This window comes from Leptonychotes weddellii, chromosome 5, assembly GCF_054177405.1.
Source record: "Leptonychotes weddellii isolate Sample4059 chromosome 5, ASM5417740v2, whole genome shotgun sequence".
In the NCBI taxonomy this organism is placed as follows: Eukaryota; Metazoa; Chordata; class Mammalia; order Carnivora; family Phocidae; genus Leptonychotes; species Leptonychotes weddellii.
This window is the reverse complement of record NC_138373.1, coordinates 40,576,204-40,591,102: the sequence shown is the minus strand read 5'-3', so window position 1 is coordinate 40,591,102 and position 14,899 is coordinate 40,576,204. Positions and strand designations below refer to the sequence as shown.

At 50.7% G+C, this 14,899-nt stretch overlaps 1 long non-coding RNA gene across 2 annotated transcripts; it reads left to right on the top strand.

The window, feature by feature from the left end:
- Positions 1-3,508: 3,508 nt before the first annotated feature.
- Positions 3,509-12,458, top strand: LOC145721630 (uncharacterized). Of its 2 annotated transcripts, none has more exons than XR_014145448.1 (3): positions 3,509-6,450; positions 9,472-9,570; positions 10,393-12,458. It is a non-coding gene; the product is annotated as an uncharacterized LOC145721630 (long non-coding RNA). The 2 variants fall into 2 exon arrangements; XR_014145449.1 differs by lacking the exon at positions 3,509-6,450 and adding an exon at positions 6,479-7,844.
- Positions 12,459-14,899: the final 2,441 nt, after the last annotated feature.

Sequence of the window (14,899 nt, the reverse complement as noted above, 5' to 3'; positions counted from 1 at the left end):
ACCCCGTGTGATCTGCGCTGGTTCGAGCTTCAGTTCCCGCTGCTTCAGAGATGCCCCCCATGTCCCTGCCCTTTGGGTCTGAAGATGGTCCTGTTACCTGCGGGGGGACAGAAGGGTGGGTGTGGCGCCGGCCGCCTTCCCTGTGCACACACGTGGTGCAGCTTCTGATCGCAGCGACTCCACGAGGGGGTCCCTGCACGTCTCCAGCTGCACGTCTGCCCCACAAACCAGCGGCGGCTGGGGTGCATGAGGCCACGCTTTTGCTCCCCGTGCACTCCCGACTCCGTTCTGTGGTGTAGACCGTGGCTGCTGAAGCTTCTCGAGGACCAGGGACCACAGTGTGGACACCAGTGGTGTTAATTGTGGCAAAGGCGGCAGACAGTCCAGGAACGGTCTGCCTCTGGGGTCACCGCGCTAGGAGAGAGTCGTGCCCTCACTTCCTAATCATGGGTGCTTGAGTCACCTTCCAGGGAGGCCCCACCAGGCCACCTGATCTAAAACTGCATCCCCTCCTCCAGCATTTCAGGCCTCCTGCCCCTTGCTTGCTTTCTCCTTGTTAGCACTTACCACCCCCTGATACGCCACACATTGTGAGTCCTGTATGTCTCCCAGCTGGAGCATGAGCTCCGGGGTGGGACTTTGTCTCCCTTGTTCACTCGCTGTCTACACGACCCAGACGGTGCCTGACATGAAGCGGGGTTTAAATTATTATGTGGTCGATGAGTGAATGGTGATTCGTAGTTCTTTTTTTTTTTTTTTTTTAAGATTTTATTTATTTATTTGAGAGAGAGAGCATGAGAGGGAGGAGGGTCAGAGGGAGAAGCAGACTCCCCGCCGAGCAGGGAGCCTGATGCGGGACTCGATCCTGGGACTCCAGGATCATGACCTGAGCCAAAGGCAGTTGCTTAACCAACTGAGCCACCCAGGTGCCCCTCGTAGTTCTTGAGCGTGTACTGTGTCCTGGACGTGGTGCTGAGTGCCTTACCCACACGGTCTCTCTGCGTCCCCCTCGTTACGACTCCACGTCGGGCACCCTTCCTCTCCCAGACTTCTGCAGCCAGCCCCCCAACTCACAGACGCCAGCCCCTCACTGCTGCCCTGCAGGGAAACCAGGGCCTTGCTAGCTGACAGATCGAGCAATGTACGTGTAGCCCTCCTGTTACAGATCCTTTCATTTCAGTGGTGTGACTGTTGGTCCAAATCCCTCCTGCCTTCCGGAAGCCCATTCCTCATCATGGCTGATAACGCACGCCTGGGTGTTTCTGACTTGTCCGTGTCTGTGTCCATCATGAGCACCTGTTTTAGGGCCTGTCCTGAAAAGCTGGTGTGCCCCCCACCCCCCGCTTGTGTCGGCTAGCTCCGCGTGTGCTCCTCAGCCATCTCATCTGTTCTGGATCCCACCCCGCACAGGGGATGCTGCACCCCTGTAACCCTGGTCCGTTCTAGGCCATCCCACACTCAGTTTATCCCAAACCGACTTTCTCTGTAAGCTGCTTACATATGTACCCGGTTGGCTGCCACGTTGATGTCCCTGCAGTTCACGGTCTCTCAAGCTGGAAGCTGGGAATCTATGACTCCTGGGTTCAAGCCCTCCAGCCATCATCCAGACCATGGTGGCGTCGGCCTCCAGACTGTGCCCTCTGCCCCCTGGGCCCGCCCTCCTCGACGCCGTCCCCCGCACAGCTGTCCCAGAGTTCTCACGGAGGTGACTGGGGTGCTGACCGCTGACGTGTTTCCCCGCCCACCTCCACAAGGGCTGTTGGCTGGTCCTGCAAGCGCCCCAACCCACAGTGAGGGTCTGTTCCTAAGACCAATCGGGGCAGAAGCCTCTGGAAGGAGATAGAAATAAGTAAGAATTGCAATCATTTGAAAATAGTTACAGCCTAACGTATATTACTGGGAAAAAATATGCAAGAAAATATTCACAAGACAAAATAAAAAGGAGCTCTGAAAACAGAAAAGAAATTACACAAGTCAGGCCAAAAAACGGAGAACTCCATGAAGAGAGCTCAGGATTCAGAGGGGCGGGCGTGGGATGTGATTCCCCCACTCGCTGCTGGTGGCCGCCAGCAGGGGGCAGACCCGAGAGCTGGCCGTGGGGTCCCGCCAGCTTGCAAGGCTCGCCAAATGTACAAAATAGTGAAGGAGAAACAGAAATTGCCTGTTTCCCACTACCCAGAAATAACTACCCTTATTTCCTCCTGGCCTTTAAGTGTACACGCTGGAGGTGATGTCGTGCACACAGTCTACCCTAACTTTAGGTCGAAAGCATATCCTAACACTCTGCAAAACTTTGCACACTTTTGTTCACTATCTAATGCTTCTCAGAGTTGCTGTCCATATCTATTTTCTGACATTCTCATTTTCGTTTTGCTGTGTTAAGAGAAGACCTGGGACATCAGTAAAGCCCTTGGACTTGACAGAAGGCAAAGGCAGGGGCATCAGAACTGAAAAAGGCTCAGGTCTGATCCCAGGTCAGGGCCTCATGGGACTGGGAGACAGAGCGAACAGGGGCCTGCTGGGTCCGAGTGGGCCTGCGCTCTTGGAGATGCTGAGTGGTGAAAAGAAAGGAAAGGTGGGAAGACCATTTAACAGCATAGGTTTTCTCAGAAAGGGTGAGACCCCAGTGTTTCAGGCTCTGATAAGGGCCGAGTTCGGGGGAGAGATGAAGGCTCATTGGTGGAGCCGGGCTCTGTGGGTAGTGGGGAAGGAGGCGGAAGGGAGCCTGAAAGCCCCAGGGGGCGGAACGCCAGGATCAGGATCAGGTGCACACAAGAAGGAAGACAGGATGACAAGGAGGAATTTTCCGGTGCAACCGTGTGTGTGTCTCATGTAACATCAGTATTTGGTGGGTGTGGGGTTGGTAGAATGCGTGTGTAAATGTTAACTTACAGTTGGGGGAACTGCTTTCCTGAGCCAGTGAGGGTGTGGAGGACGTCAGCGCCTGCTTAGAGGGTGATGTGGTTCTTACTTGGAAGGGACGAGGCATAAGTGAGGGCCCAGCTGTGGCGGGAAGGACTTGCTGGGTGTGCGTGATGGAGGCCCGTCACAGCCCTTCCAGAGTCTTAGTTCCAATGACCGTCCCTGAGAAGAGCCCTGGGGAGGGACCACGTGATGAGCCGCCCACCTCTGGTGCTCGCTCATCTCCTCCTTCCCCGTCCCTGAAGGGCCCCGTGGACTCGAGCATGAGGGGCGCCCCGGTCACCAAAGCCACGTGTGGAGATACCCGTCCTACCCCGTCCTGCACAGGGGTTACTGTCCGGGTGTTTTCACGGGGTGGATGCAGCAGAGCTTGGTTTCCAGGACAGGTGAGAATCAGGCTTCCTGGATTCAGATGGATTCGGATACTCACCGTGGGAACTGGGAAATTCATCCTGGAATCTCTGAGACACGTTGTAGCTGGGGAGACAGACCAACACTGGAAACTAGTTATGGATATGAAGTGTCAGGTAGTTGGGGGTTCCAGGGGGGAAAATAAAGCAGAGAAGGGGCAGGAAGTGTCAGGGGCCGCGTGGGGGACCTCTGACCGAAGACTCCAGGGGTGGGGGCTGCAGCTGCACAAGTGTGTGAGGCCGCGTGCCCTCCGCGTGCAGGGAGGGTGGGGAGCGACTGTGGCCGGCATCCAGGCCCTTTGGGGCCATTGTACTCTGGGCAAGAAGGAGGAAACCACAGGAGGGTATGAGCAGCGGAGTGATGAAATCTGCCATGAGTTGGACCAGGCTCATTCAGAATGTCGGGTGGAGGCAAGAACCTGGTGAGGGAACATCACGGTAACTCACATGAGGTGTGACAGCGACATGCACTGGCCCACAGCTCCCCGGTGAGAAGGTGTAGGTTCTGTGTCCAGGGAGATCAGCAGCGCTTCCTGGTGACTTAGATGACAAATGGGAGAGAAACAGGGAAAGTCCATTCTTTGGGCCTGAGCAGACGGAAGGGTAGAATCACCAGGTACTGGGCCAAGAAAGACAGAGGGGGGGGCAGGCTGAGGAGGAAGGTCGGGAGTTTGGGCTTGGATGCTTGTTGGGCACAAATTGCCTGGTCCAGTGGGGAGTTGGACGGGAGACGTGAGGTCTGGGTTTGCACCCCTGACAGGTTTGGGGGCGCTGATGTGGACGCTGCCAGTCTGACCAGCAGTGTGAGAGCCCCCGGCCCCGGGGAAATGTAGGAGGACATCGGCTGAGGCTCATCGTCCTGCCTCTCCAGCCATGGGCAGCTGCTCGGGTTCAGGTGCAGAGTAGGCATCAAGTTAGGTTTCCTCAAGATCGGGTAAGTGGGGGCGCCTGGGCCGCTCAGTGGGTGAAGCGTCTGCCTTCAGCTCGGGTCATGATCCCAGGGTCCTGGGATCGAGTCCCATGTCGGGCTCCCTGCTCAGCAGGGAGCCTGCTTCTCCCTCTCCCTGCTGCTCCCCTGCTTGTGTTCTGTCCTCTCTCTGACAAATAAATAAATGAAATCTTAAAAAAAAAAAAAAAATGGGGTAAGTGGAGCAAAGGATTATTCAGCACAATATCTAGTACGTGGTTTACGCCTCAAACCTAAGTCAATACCCAGCACCTGCCTGCCCTCGGATTCCTCCTGCCCTCAGAGAGAAGACCCCCCATCCCTGGCTCTGCACACGGTGGTTAAGGGTCCGCACACCTGCCACGCCTTAGCCTAGCTTCTGAGCATCTCCAAACTCATTCCTTCATCCGCAGATGAGGCGATAACACGCCGACTTCATGGAGTCGTTGGAAACTTTAACCAAGTCTGCGCATGTAACACTTAGCACACGCGAGGCCCACGATGAACAGGAAACATCCGTGGTCCTCAAAGGCCAGAGGCGTCGACGCGAGCTCCTGGAGCAATCCGTCCTTCCAGGCCTCTTCCAGATTCCCATTTCTCCTCCCCATCTCTGCTCTGCACTTTCTTTTTTTTTTTTTTTAAGATTTTATTTATTTGTTTGACAGACAGTGAGAGAAGGAACACAAGCACGGGGAATGGGAGAGGGAGAAGCAGGCTTCCCTCGGAGCAGGGAGCCCGATGCGGGGCTGGACCCCAGGACCCTGGGATCATGACCTGAGCCGAAGGCAGACGCTTAACGACTGAGCCACCCAGGTGCCCCTCTGCTGTGCACTTTCTAGCATCAATCACGTATTTGCCATGTGTGGGAGCTGCGTATGTGCTGGTCGAGCCTGCTGAAGTCAGCCCTGGCGTATTTCTCGCTCATACACCCCAGAAGCACCGCGCCCAGTGCCTGGCCCATGTCGCACTTTCAAGGAATTGTTTGTGGATTTGAAATAAGCTTATACGATGTGACACTAATGCATCTTATTTAATTTTTAATGAGTTTTTATGATAAGTGTAATAATCCTCCTCCTGGTGAAAAAGAATTCAGACAATTGCAAATAAAAATCCTCTCCCCAGCCTGTTCACTGGCCTGAAGTTACCACTGTTGGGGGCTTTCCAACCAGAGGCAGACACCGAGGGGTTCTGATTACCTAAGAGGATCCTGTAATACTTAGTTTTGTGCAACTTTCGTAACGTACCAATGCACCCTGGACAGTGTTTCTCGTTCGTCCTTGCAGACCTGCTTCTTTCTCGCACCGCATCGTTCAGATGTTCCATAATTTGTCCATAGACATTCAGGATGCACCCTGGGTTTTTGAGAATCCTCGTTATAAACAGCAGCACAATGAACACGGATCTCTGTGTCCTTCTGTGTGTAACTGGAGGATAAATTCCTAGATGTGGATCAAGGGACATGTTGTAAATGTGTGTCGCTGGCTGTAGCAGGTCCCGAGCACACCATGCCTTCCAGCCAGTGTAAGTAAGTAGAGATTTACTGCAGGGTGTGGGCTGGTGTGCAGAATCGTTGCAATGGCTCAAAGACAGGTTTCGGTTGAATGTGGAGCAATGACTTCCAGAGCTGTCCTGCAGATCTGGGCCTCGAGAAGAAGTGCTGCCTTTCTCGTCAGATGAATCCTTGCTGGCTGGGCCGCTGCCCCTGACCTTCCAGCTCCAGAGGCATGCTGTCTTGGCTGCAGGCGGGACGTCTCCATGGAAAACAATCACTGATGACAGTTCACCCCCAGGAGCGCCAGTTCCTCCTCAAACTCAAGCAATTAGCAGAATCCAACTCACATCGAGAAATCTGGCTCTACTGGAGCCCAGGGGACGTAGTTTATAACTTTCCTGCTTCGGTGATGCATGAAGTCACATACAAAGGGGGTTGGGATGGGCCTTGAGTGCCACATGCCCATTACACTTGTTGTTTTTTAATTTTATTTTATTATGTTATGTTAATCACAATACATTACATTATTAGTTTTTGATGTAGTGTTCCATGATTCATTTTGCCAAAATATCTTCCAGAATCTACTATACACGAAAGTGCCGGATTCTAACACACCATCAGCAAAGCTGTGTTACCACACCTGATTTCTACTAACCTGGTTTAATATCTCATTGTTTCAGGTTTGTGTTTCTTTAATTATGGGTCAGATCAAACATTTTTAGATTTGCTTATTGACCTTTTGTATTTTTTATCTGTATTAGTTAGCTATTACCTAGGAACAAACTACCTCAAGGGGTGCCTGGGTGGCTCAGCCAGTTAAGCACCCGACTCTTGATCTCGGCTCAGGTCATGATCTCGGGGTCGTGAATTCGAGCCCCACTTTGGGCTCCATGGCTTAAAGCAACAACTGTTAATTATTTCTCAAGAATCTGCAGGTGGGGCGCCTGGGTGGCTCAGTCAGTTAAGCATCCGACTCTTGGTTTCAGCTCAGGTTATGATCTCAGGGTCATGAGATCCAGCCCCATATCAGGCTCTGTGCTGCACTCAGTGGGGGCGTCTGCTTGGAATTCTATCTCTGCCTCTCCCCTCCTCACCTCCTGGCTTGCATGTGCTCTATTTCTCTCTCTCTCTCAAGTAAAAAAAAAAAAAAAAATTCCGCAGGTCATCGGGTGGTTTTGCTGATCCTGGCTGAACTCAGCTGCTAGCTGGGCTCACTCCCGTGTCTGGGGTCAGCGGCCAGGTCGCGCCAGCAGGCTGGTGTCGGGTGGATTGGCTCTGCTTTAATGTGACTCTTCCTCTCAGGCAAGCCCGGGCTTATGTTCCTGACAGTGGCCAGGATCCAAGAGAGGAGAGAGGAGGACTCAGTGCATTAGCCAAACCACCCAGGCGGCCGAGCGCAGCATGAGTGTGAGAGGCCACCAACCCGCGCACGATACAGACAGGCTTTGATAGGGGCCGTTTATGAAATCAGTCTCTTGCACTATCTTTTGTCTGTTGTTTTGTCTGTCTTGTTGATTTGTAAGAGTCCTTTTTATGTTAGGTAGCTTCACACAAAATTCAGATAGTAACAATAAAATGTGGGCTGTATGTTTGTAAGTGAAAGGAGAATGAAACAAGGAACTACATTGCAGAAGTGATGTCTAAAACCCAACTTCTCTCGCGAACACACCTGGAGGTTCACTGGGTGATTGGCGGAGGGGGCACAGCTGGGATGCGAGGCGTTGCTTCCTTGGCAATGTGCGGCCACGTGGGAACAACCCCCAGAGTTCTAGAGCGTCCATCTGCGCGGCCTACGGCAGGCGCGGGCTTTATTTTTCCCCGTTTCCTGAAAATCCACAATCAACTATGGGTCAGATGGACATGGAAAGCGTTGGCGCCAATTTCAGCCTGGGGGCTGCGTTGCCCCCTGTGCTCAGGGCCGCGGGTCTCACAGCCTTCCCTCCCCGGCTGACCTCGCTGACAGAAACCGCTCTTCAAGTAGAGAAAACACTGCAAACGCAAAGAAAGATGGACGTCTGCACTGTTGGTGTGGATGCTGTGTTTTCACAACCCCCACGTCCCTGACCTGATGCAGGTACACACACACACACTGGGAAAGGTCATTGGAGATACTTTCGTACGTAATTGCTCCTTCTCAGACCTTCCTTTGTACTCTATTCACACCCCATATGTTGTCTATACCAGTTAGGATATAAACTCTCCAAGTGAAGCGAAGCCCCAGATTACAGCAGCATGAACACAAGCTTATTTCTCTCCTAGGTAGAGCCTGGGCAAAACCAAGCTCGGGTGAGTCAAGTCAGTTCAGACTCACAGTGTCAGTGACCCGGATCCACCCTCCTGGTGCTTCTGCCATCCCGAGCATGCGGCCCTCCTGTGGGGTCCAGCTCACAGTCTGTGAAGGGGACAAGGACGAAGGGAGGAAATGCACCTTTTTTAAGATGGCTTGTGTGTCATTTCCATTCACGCCCCATGCGCCACGGCTCAGCTACATGAGCACTAGAGCAGAACTGAAGTTGGCGGACAGTTGGGGTCTCTACACTTGGCGATATTCCTTCTCATAAGTGGGACTGTTTGAGTAATGCCTGTCTTTCCTGCAAGACTGTGAAACCTGCAGGGTCAACAGCCCAGCCTGTCTTGTGCATGCTGTTGTATGGGCCCTCTGTGAATACGTGTTCAATGAACACATGGTAGGGCGAGTGCTAGACAAACAATCTATCTCCGCCCTCAAGAATCTAAAATCTGAAGGAAGAGCAACCCTTGGGGCACCTGGGGGATGCATTCAGCTAAGCGTCCGACTCTTAACTTTGGCTCAGGACATGATCTCATGTTCGTGGGATGAAGCCCTGCATTAGGCTCCACGCTCATCGGGGAGTCGGCTTGAGATTCTCCCTCTCCCTCTGCCCCTCCCCCCAACTCATACGTGGGTGCACCCTCTCTTCCTCTCTCTCAAAATAAATAAATAAATCTTTTTTCCTTAAAGATTTTATTTATTTGTGAGAGAGAGAGAGAACACTAGCAGGGGGAGCGGCAGGCAGAGGGAGAAGCAGGCTCCCTGCTGAGCAAGGAGCCCGATGCAGGGCTCTATCCCAGGACCCTGGGATCATGACCTGGGCTGAAGGCAGAAGCTTAACCGATTGAGCCACGCACACATCCCAATAAATACATCTTAAAAAAAAAAAAAAGCAAGCCTTGTTAGATACCCGCACGGTGGGCATGTGTGTGGCCAGAGCTGCTCAGGGGCTACACAGGACAGACCATGGGAGGCTGTTTCCAGGAATCAGCAGCATTCGGGCTGGGACTGGAAGGTGGGAGTAATGTTGGTTTGTGGAGGTGATGGGGAAAACTTTCTGAGCAGGGTCCACAGCAAGGATGTGATAGAATGAGATTCGAGGTGCAGGTATGATGCAGGTAAATTTGAATTTCGGATAAATGAATTATCGTTCAGTGTAAGTATGTCCCAAGTATTACACAGAGCGCACTCATACTAAAAATGGTATTTGTTGTTTATTTGAAATTCGGATTTAACTGGGCATCTGTGTTTTCATGTGCAGAGTTTGGCAATCCTAAATGAAATGCTAATTCATGTATCAACTTGGCCTCTTTCTTTAAAGGGGGAAAACAATATGTCCTTTATTATATGTTTCGCCGAACCGAGCACACAATATGTCCTTTAATTCATTTTGTTGAACTTGATTTGTCAGCTGAACAAGGAAAAAAAATGAAGTGAGCTGAATTTGGAGCCCAGCATCTCAACCATCACTGAAATAACCTCAAAATCTCAGAAGCTTAACAGAAAAAAGGTATGTTTCTCGTTGATGGAACGTCTGCCCACCCCCACCCCCACCCCCGGGGCAGTTTTCCCCTAAGCGGTGGTGCCATCTCCTGGAGTCCTTTGTTTGTGGTCTCACAAACTGGGCAGGGGCAGCCTGACAAGTCACGTGGCTCTTCTGTGGGCAGCCTTGCAAATGGCCCGCGTCAACGCTGGCCTCTTTCCAGTAGCAAAACCAGACGGGTGGCTCCACCCAGACACGAGGAGGGCCAGGAAAGGTCCTTTTCCCGTGTGCCCCAAGCTCGTTGCCACCAAGCCAAGCGCCAATGGAAGGAACGTGGTTCTGTTCAAATCACAGCCCCGCCTTCCTCCATCCATGAGACTTGGCACCACGTTCCAGAATCTTCTCACTTGTAAAAAGGCCACCCAGTATGTCCCTTGCAGCGGTGCTGTCCAGGCATGCCGCCCGGGGTACAGGAGGTACTGAGGGAAGAGTTGGTACTATAGCATTATTCCTTTGTTTGCAACCCGTTAACAGTATCTCCGTGGCTTGCCGCGTGGTGCTGGTTTCCCAATAGCAACACAGAACAGTAGCATCGAAGTTTTTCATATCTTGAATTATTAAATCTAAGAAACCACCCAATCGAGTCGAGGTTCAGTCACGTTGAATAACTCGGCCAAGCTCACACAGCCAAGTGTCTCAAAATCCAGCCGGCGCCGTGCGCTCTCAGTAACCAGGGCGCAGTGCTCACCAGTGTCCACGCTGTCCCCCGGGCGTTTCCACGCGAAGGGGTCAGGCTGCATGTGCTCCTTTCTTCAGGCCGTCGGGAGACTTGGCTGCTTTCCCCCTCAGGTATCAGAGCTGGGTGCTGGCTGGGATCGGCTGGACCGCCAGGTTCCCCGCTCCCAGCATTCACGCTGCCTGCATGGAATCTGGCGAAGAGCCTGCGCGATGTTCTGACTCCTCGCCGTGCCTGACCGCATGGCCTGGCTGAGTCCCCCTCACAGGCTCCACTCACTCTGCCCAGCGATTCAGACGTTAGTCTCCACCAAGAGTGGGTTGCTGATGACGACCGACAATGAAACGGCCTGACCACGTTTTCCCCCAGCTTTGCTTTTTGGTTTTCAACTTTGGTTTCATTTTGCCATGTCCAGGGAACTTAGGAGGCTGAACTTCCAATGACCCAGCGACGGAGCCTGAGATCATGAAGCGGAATTTCCTGTGCTTGGCATCTGTACCGCTTGGGTTCATTTATCTTTACAAATAGTTTTCCGAGAGACAAGGCAGCGTGAGCTCAGGAAGAGAGAAGTCATGACCGACATGAGTTTCCCAGACATCCGGCTTTGTGACCTGTTGCGGCCGCCTTGGCTGGTTTATGGCGGTGGCCTCGCCCATCTGCCAGTGTCCAAAGATGGGACAGGGGCTGAAATCAAATGTTCTCCCAGCTCTTAAGGATACACAACAATTCCCCCTGTCCTCTTAACCCAAAGATGAGGAGGTGCACTTCACAAGCAGATCGTGTCCTTCAAAATGGTTCACCCATAAAACATCTCAAACCTGTTCTTCTGTACAAGTTCTTTCCAGCGAGTAACAAGATTCCCTTCTCTAGTCTGGACACATTTCACAGGGCAAATCACAGTAGAGACTGTCCCCCCCCACCCCCCAGCAGATTGGCAAGTAGTATGTTCAAGGCTATGTGATAAATGAAACACCTCGTTCTATAGAAAGGCTCAAAAAATACCTTTGACAAAAGTAAGATGAGGTTTATGACTTAGAGCAAATATTTGAAAGGGTGTTCCCTGAGAGAGAAATGACCATTGCATCCTGTTTGCTCTGTCTCCCAGGAGGGAGGAGTAGACCTCCCGAAGTGCGTGGCACCCTCTGGGGTGCCCCACATAGATCACACAACTCCAGGCCTCAAAATTGACGGGCTCCTAGAACAACCAAAGACTCACTATAGTTGGCTTTAAAAAAAAAAAAAAAACATTGAGAGCATTTCCCGTGGTAACTCTTTTTTTTTTTTTTAAAGATTTTATTTATTTATTTGAGAGAGGGAATGAGAGACAGACAGCAGGAGAGGGAGGAGGGTCAGAGGGAGAAGCAGACTCCCTGCTGAGCAGGAAGCCCGATGCAGGACTCGATCCCAGGACTCCAGGATCATGACCTGAGCTGAAGGCAGTCGCTTAACCAACTGAGCCACCCAGGCGCCCTCCTGTGGTAACTCTTAATAGAGGTCAGCAACTAAGTCCAGCTCCCCTTGTGTTATCATCCCCTCTGGAGTTGGTCACTGTTCTTCCTAATGGCCAGGTACAGCTGGACAATACGCACAACTTCCCCTCCAATAAACAGGAAAAACAGAAGACGGAGAAGGCAGGTTATGGGAAGAAAATCATGACTGCAGTTGAAAATAGCTGGGTGATTTCACTTGTCACTGAGGAAGGAAGGAGGAGCCGTTTAATAGAAGAGCAGCTCATTGCATCGTGAGAAAGAGCATTTGAAAAGCTAAATACGGTGCTGGTTTGAAAACGGGTGTGTGCTAGCCTCAGCTTGAACCCACGTTGCAAAAATTAGACTTTTCAAAATGAAATTACAAAAAAAAAAAAAAATTGAGGGTAGCTAAGGATGACTTACATCTTTTTTAAATTGCTAACTCCAAAGTTAATATATGATCAAGTGTAGGAAAACATAAAAAGGAAGAAATGCCTAAAAATAGGTTTCAGATGTTTATTAAAGTAGAAATATGTACATATAAATAATGCAAGTAATATAAAAACATGAACACAGAAGGTGAAAGTTCCTATTAGCCTTCTTCCCAGAAACAACCAGAGTTAATGGCTTAGTGGACAGCTCTCTAGATTATCTGTATACAACCAAACACATATGGGGGGAGGGCACTACAAAAAATATGATCATCCTTATCATAAATAAAAATACTTTATTTATTTATTAATACTTTCTTTTTGGAATTCACTTTCTTTTACCCCCTAACAGTGTCTTGGACATCCCTCCGTGCTAGTACTTTATATACATGCTTTATACTTTTTAACTGCTACATAGGATTCCACGGAGTGGGTATAATTGCAGGTGAATATTTTAACCCACATCTTACTTAACAACATCATAATTATACTGAAAGACAGTTTTAGGGGATTCGATGTAATCGTGCTCTCGTTATACAAATTCATGACTTTCACTTTTTTGTGTAGTTTCCCTGCCTGTGCGCATCTGCACACACACACGTGTTTCTTTTTTTAATGATGAAACTAATTTTATTTATTTATTTTTTTAAGTAGGCTCCACAGCCCTTTATGGGGCTCAAACTCACGACCCTGAGATCAAGTGTCTGATGCTCTACCGACTGAGCCAGCCAGGCCCTGCACACACGTTTGAATCATCATTCGTTGAACCAGGAACTCTTCTCTGAATCGCTCCTACCAAGGGCTAGGTCCTGCCAGACGCCAGGAGCAGGTGTGGTTGGTCTTGTGACAAGACAAGCACGTGCCAGGCCAAAATGTCACTTGTGAGACTCTCCAGCTGCTTGGTCATCTACAGCTGAATTTAAGTAGATCTCTTTGTACAAACTGTAAATATCTTCCTAAAAATCAAAAGGCTCTCATTTTTGTCAGATGCTTTTCTCAAGGGTGGACTCCTTTACGCCTCTCCCGGGTCTGACCTTATTCGCGTGCGTTTGGGACAGCGTTGAGCTGTGATCTGACCCCGCTGCTCTCTCCATTTCTCCGGGGCCAGGCAGGAAGCGGACTGTGATTTCCTGCAGACTCTCCCCGCCGCTGCTGCCCCACAAGAGAGGCCACAAACACGTCCTTCCTCCTTGACACTAACTCTACAGATGGAGTCGGGGACCTGGGCTATGAGGAGGACAAAGTGGAGACCTGAAATTCCTGGTAGAGGATAGTATTTTATGCTTTTGGGAGAGAACATGTGCCTTACATTAGGAAATTAGATGGTTTATGTATTTAGAAACCTTGAAAATGGCTGTTAAAAGCTATGTATTTATTAAAATGCTTACGAGGGGGGCGCCTGGGTGGCTCAGTCGTTAAGCGTCTGCCTTCAGCTCAGGTCATCATCCCGGGGTCCTGGGATCGAGCCCCGCATCAGGCCCCCTGATCCGCGGGAAGCCTGCTTCTCCCTCTCCCACTCCCCCTGCTTGTGTTCCCACTCTCGTTGTCTCTCTCTGTCAAATAAATAAATAAAATCTTTAAAAAAAAAATAATAATAATAAATAATAAATAAAATAAAAAAAATAAAATGCTTATGAGGAATTTAAAAATCTATATCAGGTATTTAAAAGCCAAAACTCAAGTCATTAAGTTCAAGAACAAAGAGGAACTGCAGAAAGGGGTACGGTGCCTTCTGGAAACTTTGAGGAAAAAAACAGTTTATGTATAATTCACATGTCATACAGGGCAATCGTGCAGCTCAGTGGTTTCTAGAATATTCGCGGCGATGGGCCGTCACCACCACAGTGCACTCTGGAGCATCTTCATCATCACAAGGAAACCCCATGCCCCACTCCAACTCCCACGACAGCCCCTGTGGACCCACAGACACCACGGAATCCTAGAACACGGGGTCTTTGGGCTTCTTTCATTCGGCACAATGTGCTCACGGTTCATCCGTGTGGTAGCATGTGTCAGAATTCCGTCCCTTCCTATGGCCAAACAACACCGCTGCGTGCGGAGACCACAGTCTGTTCATGCATCAGCTGATGGACATCTGGGTTGTTTTCGCCTGTGACACGGCTTAATGCTGCTGTGAACATTCTTTTACAAGTTTTTGTTTGGACGTGTAGTTCCCATTTCTCTTGGGCGCGGAGTGGGAGTGGAGTTTCTGGGGCGTATGACAAGCCCCTGTATAAGTAAGCCGAATGGGTAAGTTTCATTGTTTGAGGGGCTGTCTACTCTCCCACCCATGGTGTATGAGGGTTCTGATCTCTCCACGTCCTCGCCAACACTTGGTATTGTCTGTGTTTCCAGTTCTGGCCATCCTAGTGGGTGTGAGGTGGTAGCTCATGGTTTTGACTTGCGTTTCCCTGATGACTCCTGATGTTGAGCATCCTCTCACGTGCTTGTTGGCCATTGGTATGTCTTGCTTCGAGAAATGTCTGTTCAAGTCCCTGGCCCATCTTTTAACTGGCTTGTCTTTTTATACTGAGTTGTAAACCTGGAAACTTCTATTGCTTCCTTCCTCCCCTCCCTGCTCTCTTCCTTTTTGTCCCCCTGCCCCCCACTGAGAGAGCACTGGACGAGACGATTACTCACACAGAGCCCCGCTCAATACGCCAGAGTCTAGTGGAGGGAAGAGCACGAAAGAGGCAGCTCGGGTGGGTGGGGTGGGGTCC